This window comes from Tachypleus tridentatus, chromosome 7 (assembly GCF_004210375.1).
Source record: "Tachypleus tridentatus isolate NWPU-2018 chromosome 7, ASM421037v1, whole genome shotgun sequence".
Classification (NCBI taxonomy): Eukaryota; Metazoa; Arthropoda; class Merostomata; order Xiphosura; family Limulidae; genus Tachypleus; species Tachypleus tridentatus.
This window is the reverse complement of record NC_134831.1, coordinates 82034167-82044130: the sequence shown is the minus strand read 5'-3', so window position 1 is coordinate 82044130 and position 9964 is coordinate 82034167. Positions and strand designations below refer to the sequence as shown.

Genomic DNA, 9964 nt, shown 5'->3' with positions numbered 1-9964 from the left:
TTTTCTCCAACAGTTTGAACTAAGTAATTTTTAGCTTCATTCTTTTCTGAATGCATTGTTAGTTCTACATAAATTAATTCATATTCAAATGAGATAACTGAAAACACCATTTTCAACAACGATCCAAAGTTTCAATTTATAGCTGCGAGGTAAGGATTACCACACGAGCGCTTACAGATCTGCACAATGATCTGTTGTCTTTGATAACTTTGCATTGAAAGGAGGATTTGCGCTGATATATTAATATAATGAAAAATTTATCTCGCTCAATCATATGAACAACAAATATTCTCTTTTAAGAACAAAAAATGAACAAAGAACAATATAATTTTCATTGTGGTTTTTAATAAAGATTAACTTTTACGTGTAAATAGAAGATTTATCACTCAGCTTTGTTCAGTATGTCATTATAATATTCACACTGCTGGATTAATTAAAATAACTATGTTCTGAAGTAAACACGGAATTAAACTTCAAGAACAAAAATATATGTACTTTCTGCACCGGCATATATTTATTTGTCATGAATGAAAGTAATAATAAATGATAGAAATTATGTAAATACATTTTTTAGATTGTTCGTTTCACCCCGATTTTATAATTATGAAGAATACTTCGGTGATATTTGTAAGTATAACAATTATTTTAAAATAAAAATATTAAATATAAATGAAGTACAATAATAATAACTTTCTCTATTTCGTATTTGCTCCTTTATATTGTTTTGAAAATATAAAAATACATAGAAATATTTTCTAAATGTTAAAAACTGTAAGAAATTCAATATTTTTAATTGTTATGAATTTAATCTCATTCTTTAAAATTACAAAATATTACGGTCTCATTTTTGCCTTGAAAATAGTTGAAACAAACACATATTAATTCAAAACGCTAAACAAACAAATTCTTTACAACAGTACAAGTAATGAAACACATTGACTTTTCAGCGCCAGGTGTGACGTTCAAAATTTCATTATCTATCTTCTAGAAATGCTCAATTAGAAGTCAATGTGTCAAATTATTTAGCAGCTTTCGCAAGAAAAAGGGAAAATTCGAATACACCAGTGAAGAAGAGATATTTCATGTCTTTAATTTGTATTATATTGGTCCTTCTGTTACTATACACTAGTTATTCATTTAAGTAGTTGTATGTCACATTTAGAGATGGTCTAAAACTATATCAAAAGTAGCTCAAGAGTCCGCACAGGTTCTGATTACTGCCTGCCTTCCATCTAGTATTTCACTGCTATATTATGGACGGCTACAGTAAAGAGCCTTCTAAGAGGCTTTTCCGAAAATAAAAACCAACAAACTGGTGCTATATTTGCATGGAGGTTATACGTTTGTAATCCAAATGATATTTTATGAGTTTTTAAGGTAGGAACACTCATATACCAATCCATTACTCTAGCAACAGGATTAAAAGTTATCCTTCGTAACCGTTTCTTGTAAACCAGTTCTAATCAACTCAAACTACATAATAAATATACATATTTAACCATGACTTGCGAATTGGATTTTGGTATTTTCTACCAGAATAACATATTATAAATACATCATCTGAGCAGCAAAGGCTTAAACATAGCGATACGTAATATAGGACTGTTGATTCGCGGAGGACAAATCGATAAAATTTGTTTTCTACAAGAAGAATACATTTAGCTGAATAATAGAACAATCATCACGCTTATAACATCACCACACCCGAAAGTACTGGAAATTTCAACTGACTAAATGGTTTTATTAAGATCTTGCAATACTTTCTGGCATCAAGGTTTTTGATACTGGTGTTTATTTCTTAAAAGAATTATTTTTTTCTCTTGCTGTTATATTTACATATATATATGAAACTCTTTATAATTTTCTTTATTTTAAAAATTCGATTTTGTTATCTTGTTCAATTTCAATTGTAAATAGCGATATTTGTATTCCTATATATTCTCGTAGTAAAAATTACGACGAAAAAATTTCATTCGCTTATCTTTATCCTTACAGAAAAACAACGTAATTAACACATGATTTCACAACGATTGAGATCAATGAAAACACGATCAAACAAAAGTATATTAATAACAAATATATTTTGTGAATTGGAAAATTTTAATTGATTTAACTTAAAGAAAATATACAAAGATATGAAGTGTAATATACTTCCGTCTGAATCTTTTATACATTGGAGTTTCATTATAATGATTAAAATATCAGTATGGCTGACATAAGACGTCTTTTGTCGCACTAGCTGATTAACTAAGACATATTTTAAAACGTTTGATCACTACATGGAGCGTGTCTAGACTGTCATTATGACAATTTACTGCACTCAAAGTCTTAACCCATAAAACACTTGTCTTCGATAGGATGCCGTAGAGTTTACATTATCGATCACACATCAGACTCTTATACTCGACAAAATTAGCTTTAACATTTTGTTGCGTGTTTTTATTGATAACCTTACTCATAGGAGCAACAACAGTTAAAAGGCGTTATTTTCACCCTTCCATAACTAGTGTTTAACTTACTTGCCAAGTTGACAGTACGACGAGTATCGTCTTCATTGTTAGTTTCATCTGTTTCAAACGTATAAATTCTATGTGTCTGTCAAGTATAAAGTGATAAGATAATAGGTATTTTACTACAGTCTCGCTAACTGAAGTTCTTAGTGTAGCATTTACCTGAGGAATCTCAAATTGCTATTTCAAATAATAATATTACACCTGTGAGAAAATTACAAGTTAGTGAAAGTATACTAGGAAATCCACTGTTACAGATTTTCTTCTCGGCAGTGTGTACCAAAACTATAGTTACAATATTTATTACTTAAAAATATTAAATTTTTCCATTGTAATTATTTACATACATTTCATACTCAATGATATCTTGTAGTTCTACACATTATACTTACGTTCCTATTCTGATTAATTAAACTGTATTTGCTAATCTGTTTTAGTTAAATTTCTAAACAAATAAACTTTTACTCTAACACTTCATGAAGCCAAGGTTAATGAAAAGGAAATAAAGTAAACAAAAACATTCAGGCTCACTTCTTTTTATTCTGAATAATACATAAGTGAGTAATAAGATACACAAACGACTTCCTCCTAAAAAAATGAAGTGCAGCGATATATTCGAATGATTCAGGAGTCTCATTGCACATTTAACTTGACGTGGTCATGTTGTCATGTTCTGTTTGTCTTCTGTGCATCTTGACAACATTGGACTTTGCTTTGCAAAAACTCACATAATAAGGCTATCATGTTTAAAATACAATGATGCAACGAAGAAGAAATAGAAGAAGCTAATTCTAAATAAGATAAAATTCTAAGTATCATTTAATCGTGTCACAAATAATTGAAGTTAACGTATATCATCAAACTGCTTTTAAAATGTCAGACCTTTCATCATTTTTCAACGTAAGCACATTATTTTCCAGGGTAAACAATTTATTATATTTCGATGGTACGTTAAAAATTCATATATTATTATTACGTTGATTCTGTTTAAAAGTGGAAATGAGTATGATATCGCTTCGTTATTGTACTACACTCATATTTTCTTCTTTAAGAAATGTTCTTACTGCATTTGATGCGTTTTTTATCTAAGGTAGGTAATTCAATGATGGGAAATTGCATCATAATTTTGTCTGAGATAATCTGTTAGTCATATGACTCAAAATATTATCATTACTGTCTGCATAATATACTGTTTTGCCCACCAATTGATCCTGGTATATTGGTGTTTGATGATATTCACTATGAACTGTAATTATTTCATGACACGTAAGTTTCCTTCTTCCTATCATAAGACCATTGCAGCTCTTTCTTATTCTATTCGCAGAAATATTTTCTGCATTGTACTTCGTAATGTGATTGGACAAAAGTGAAACATTCACGTAGCGTTCTGAGTGTCACATTTTCCATTGATACTGCAGACTTTAACTATATAATCGTGTTTTTCATCAGTGAAGTCGTTGTTCTACAAGCGCTCTCTCTTTGCATGCTTATCATCAACACTGTAAAGAGACTGAAACGAGACTGCTGATCAAATTGTTTGGACGGAAAATAACCTTCAATATTGGATATTTAAAATCCATTATTTGTAATTCATCAACACTAGAAAAATTCTGTCGATGTGATATTTCTCTAAATTCTATAAATTCTTGTCAAAATGAAACTTCTATTAACATATTTTGTCATTTACCTATTGCATCAAGATATTCCGTTTTCATTTATCGTGAGAAAGCTGCTATGTGTTGCAATAATTTTTGCGATGTTTACTTTGATGAGAAGCGATGATCTTAAAGCAATTGGGTACAGTTCTAACAATCAAAATGACCTGTCGGTAACAGAGTCACGTCATTTTACTATTAGTATTTTTGAACCCAAACCATTAAATCTAAAGCATGTGTATACACTTTAAGAGAATTCACAAGCTGTCGTCTGTAATTGAACGTATTATTGGTGAAACTCAAAATATTTATCCTGAAACTTTATTATTTTAAAGCCAAACAATACACTTTATTTCGTTAAAAATATTTTATGTCACATTTTGGTCTTTGGGTTTATTTACATAAATTAAAGAACTTTAGCATTCGGTATTATATTGTTTTATTTGCTTTGAATTAACATGTTAATAAATGAACAAATAGGTTAAGATAAACCAAACACATGAACTTTATAATCTGCACTTTGTTAAAAGATTTATCATTCCGAAACCTAAAATGATATATAACAGAAATACCTGAGGAAATCGAGAACAAATGAGATACACTAGGCTAAAAAATCATAGCAAACAACTCGCATAATGGCAATAACAATAACAAAAGAGGAATAAACTGGTAATTAAAAATATTATTTAAGTATTAGACTCCGTTAAAAAAAAATTATTTAAATATTGGAGTTCGTTAAAAGATATCGAGAAATTGCGAAAAAGAAATTCATATAACCATATTTATATTTATTAAAGAGTAATATTTATTATTTATCCAGAAATTACAAAAAATATATACATACATATATATAATTTTCCTTCACAGAAAAAGACATAAGGTATGAACAAAAGCTTTTTCACAATGTTGCGTTTAAAATGATAATCAAGTACTTCCTGATCGTTTGTTTTTCCTGTAACTCACCCAGCTTTCAACGTAGCTGGAGACTTTGAGGCTATTTTTCATTCTGGTGCGATATTAACTAAGATAAAAATTATTCTTGAAAAAGCTATATAAGGACTGAAATTTGGTATAATGACAAATGATGTCCCAAACATTATTTTAAACTGAGATGGAAGTATTTTTTTCAGAAACTTTGTTTTCATTTTTTTGACCTAAAGATAATTTCTAAATAGCAAAATTATGAAATTTTAAAATAACTGTTATGTCTTAAGAACCGTTTGTCTAGCTTTGTAGAATTTTACAATTTTGCTGGAATATCTAGTATAATATATCACACCAGTGTTCGTGTTACAAACGTCCTAACATTGTTTTATTACAATCTGGTTTATTGCACTTGATATACCTAAATATAAACTATTATTCAATGCAAACAGATTCCTGTAAAGTTTTTTATGCATAGTGTTATTGTTCTATACATTACTTATGTGAAATAAAGGCAGTCAGTAAATATGGAATAACTGGGGCCTGCCGACGGACATACCAAGACAATATCAATTAAATTGACATTCATATATAAAAGTGTAATTGTCATAACCAGAAACTCAGTAGAACTTGAAATGTGTAATTTAGTTTAGAAGATAAGCAGGAATATCAGTTCAAGTGAAGAGAATAAGAAAGATATCAAACTCGTTTAAGAACTTTAAGTTGGTAACAAAAATGATGTGTTTGTTTCAAAACAAACAATCCAAATGACGACATGTCCTTGTTTTTAATCGAGGTAATTACCCACAACGTTATAAATGTCATTTTAGAAGTTCCAACAGACATACGCAAACTTGAGGCCATAACAACGCTAGACTTTAAAGCTGGAATAAAGAAACTATTACATAGTCTGTAATCCCTTTACAGTTTTCTAGAACGAACACCAGATGTTTTCATGCCAATTCTTATTGGTCTATAGTATTGCGACGTCTTTGCTGTAACCCCAAAAAGAATGATATCTCTCGCCATTAAGTTAAACATATACTCTTTCAAATTGGCTTACATGAATATTTCTTCAATTTTGGTTAAAATATTTAATCTTAACATTGTGAATATATTTACCACCAGAGCATTCAAGATAGCTATTTTAAAATATTTTCACAATAAAAATATCTCCGGTTCGGTTTGTTTGGAAGTTCTCAAAATGCTACACGAGGGCTATCTGCACTAGCTGTCCTAAATTTACACTAGAGAGATATAACAGATAGTTGAATGATAAAAATGATAGTATATCAAACAATAGATATTTAATACTTACTGACTTGCAAGTAAAGTTGAATTCACAACTGATGGAACAGTAAATATATAGTTTCTCCAAACCTCCAATTAAACACTGTATGGTCTCAAAAATAACAGTACCGTTAGTTCTTCCATATTCAGAAAACCATTGAACAGAAATATGTTAAAATCATTAAATTCTTCATGACTTTGTGTTCGCATGGAATGAAAATAAATGAATTTATTAAAATTTCGACTTTTTTACATATATACATATCAAACAATTCACATTCGTATGTTGAGCATGTGCTTGCTTTTATTTAATTGAGGTAATTACCAATTATATTATGAGTTTAATTTTGAAATTCCATCAGATGGCTGGAAATAAAAGCAATAATCACGCCACACTCTGCAACATGAATAGATGAATCCATTATATGGTCTGTAATATCTGTATTGTATTCTAGGATATACATCAGTTGTTTTCATAAGAAATCTTGTTGGTCTGGAGTTGTATGAGTTCACTGTTTTAGCCCAAAACATTGAGAGTTCTCGCCATTAAGTATATCATCCCTCTAAACAGAATTTATTAACTTTAGAGTTAATTCTTAAGCAGTCGAAGTAATTAACTAATCATACTTATTAATTAGCATAAAAATACACTTATCTATATCCAATAGACACATTAATAATGCTTCCTATTTTATGCTAACATACCTCAAAATTCAGTGTATTTTTAACGAATCAAGTAATTCTTACCTATTGATACTTTTATAACTTTAATCTACCTGAAGATTCACCGTTTAAAAAGTTGTGAAAAGTTGCATTATAAGGATATTATATCATTAATTTAATGATGCAAAGAATACGAAACATCAAAAGTTAATTCTAAATAAATTACAAGATTCTAAATATTAGTTACTGAATTTCACAAACAACTTTTAAAATGTTAGAAATCTTGTCAATTTTGTGGCGTTAATGTCTCAATTTCGACGGAAAACATTCCACACATATCGATGGTAGGTAGGACAAAAAAGTAATGTATTATTATAACATTGATTCTATTTAAAATTTAAGATTACTATGATGTGACTTCGTGGTTATAAAAGACTAATATTTTCTTTTTTAAGAAAATTTCATACTGCGTTGAAAAATGTAATCAATATCAGACTTCACTTGTTTTGTTTTTTGGGTTTTATTTGAGGTAGAACAATTAAATGATGGAAACTGTATAAATATTTTTGTCTGAGATAATCTGTTAGTCATATGACTCAAAGTATTATCATTACTTAGTGCATAATATAATACTGTTAATTAGATCTTGCCAACCTGTTGATCCTAGTATATTCGTGTTTTATGACATTCAATATGAAGTGCAATTATTTCATTGCACAAAAGTTTCCCTTTTCGTATCATCAGACCACTGCAGCTTATTCTCATCCTATTGGCAGAAATATTTTCTGTATTGTATTTCGTACTGTGGTTGGACACAAATGGACGATTCACGTATTGTTCTGTGTGTCACATTTTCCGAGACTTCAACTATATAATCTTGTGTTTCTCATCATTGAAGTTGCTGTTCTACAAACTCTCTCGCTTTGCACTCTTATCATTTACAGTTAGTAGAGACTGAACCGAAACTGGAGTGAACAATTTGGTAAAGAAATTCTTTACACCGAAAATGGTAAGCGTTCAAAAACTGTATTTAAACTGCTATTATTTGGATCGTTACCACAAAGCTAAGAAGTATTTTTTTCGTATTTACAGTGATCATTATAAACAATAACTTTAAATATTCGATATTTAAAATCCTACATCTGTAATTTATCAATACTGGAAAATTTCTGTCGATGTTATTATTCTCTAAATGCTGTAAATCCTTCTTAATTCAAAACTTTTATTAACATATTATCTTATTTATCTTTGAATTCAATATAAATCATTTTTATATAGGGAAAGCTGCAATGTGTTGCAATAATTTTGGCGACATTTACTCTAGTCAGAAACGAAGATCCTGGAGAAATTGACTACACTTCTAACATTCAACAACACTTCTCCGCAGCACGGCCAGGTCAGGGTATGGAGTCGGGCATGCATTTTTAAACGATAGATATAGTGTACTCGGTGACACAAAAGGATATCGCCGTCGTGTTTACGGTCGCAGGAGAGTAAGATACAGTAGCTCATAAAGAGTAGTATTTGGTTCTGTAGGTTTTGGAGGAGGTTGATATTTATTGTTATTATTTAGTTGCTTCTACTGTTCATAATTTGTATCCTAGTGTATCTAAACTTTTAGAAACTCAAATCACTGAATTCAATTCATGTGTATACAGTTTATGAGAATTACCTTCATGAGAATTAATTTATCATATTATTGGTGAACTGAAAATATTTATGAGTGAAACTTTATTATTTGATAGCCTGAAAATAAAAGTTAAGTAGTTACAGAATATTTTAAATTTCATTTTGGTTATTGTAATAATTTACTCAGAAAAACACAAATTAAAGAAAGTTAGCAACAGCTATTATTTTATTTTATTTGTTTTATTGGTGTCACATGGCAGTATACCAGTATATATGTTAAATTAAAATTAAACCAAAAACATTAACTTTATAATTTTCAATTTGGTAAAAAGATTTCACATTCCCAAACGTTAAATGATATGAAAAAGAAATACCTTAGCAACTCAAAAAGAAATTAGTAATGTGGTGTAATAAACCATAAGGTTTAAATAAAAATCCTTTTCACTGTGTTGTGTTTTAAGATGAAATCTTAGTTCTCATCGATCGTTTGTTGTTTCTGTATCTCATATGGATTTCAACGAGGCACGAGAAGTCTCTATCATATAATTGTGTCACCACACATAGTCTGTTGTTGAGGCTATTTTTCTTTCTAATGCGATCTTAACTAAGATACAAATTTTTCTACAAAAAACTATATAGAGTATGTTCAACTCATCCGGAATTATCTATTTCTGCAATTTTATTTTCATTTTTTGATTTAAACCATAATTTCTAAGTAGTAAAATTATGAACACGTCAAAAATAACTTATATCTTACGAACCGCGTTTGAAGCTTCGGAGAATCTAATCGTTATAAAGTCGTCTTATCATAATCTGATTTATGGTACTTGCTAGACCAAAAGATAAATTATGTGATGTCTACATTCATAACGTTCTTATTCAATACATTATTTATGTCGAAATAAAGGCAGTTATTGCAAATAGAATTGCAGGGGCTTACAGACTGTCATGTGCGGACAATGTCGATTAAACTGAAATTTGAATATAAAAGTATGAGAGTCTTAACCAGAAACTTAGTAACACATGAACGGGTAAGTTAGATTATAGTATAAGCAGAATGAGTGATTGAATTTAATTTAGTTCACAATATATGAAGAGTGAGCGAATGAAAAGAAAAGAATAACAAACAGAATGTTCGTTCAAAGCTTCCTGAAAAAACTAACAACAAAAAGCCGTTGATAATTTTGAAACTGACAAATACAAACCTGTTATCTGGCTTGCATTAAGTACAGCCAACACTTGGGCTTCTCGTATATGAGTGAAAAATCGGATTTATTGTCACTTTTATAACAC

At 29.4% G+C, this 9964-nt stretch overlaps 1 long non-coding RNA gene across 1 annotated transcript; it reads left to right on the top strand.

Moving 5' to 3' along the window:
- The first annotated feature begins 7942 nt into the window (after positions 1-7942).
- Positions 7943-8891, top strand: LOC143258042 (uncharacterized). Its single transcript, XR_013032110.1, has 2 exons — positions 7943-8051; positions 8321-8891. It is a non-coding gene; the product is annotated as an uncharacterized LOC143258042 (long non-coding RNA).
- The last annotated feature ends 1073 nt before the right edge of the window (positions 8892-9964 follow it).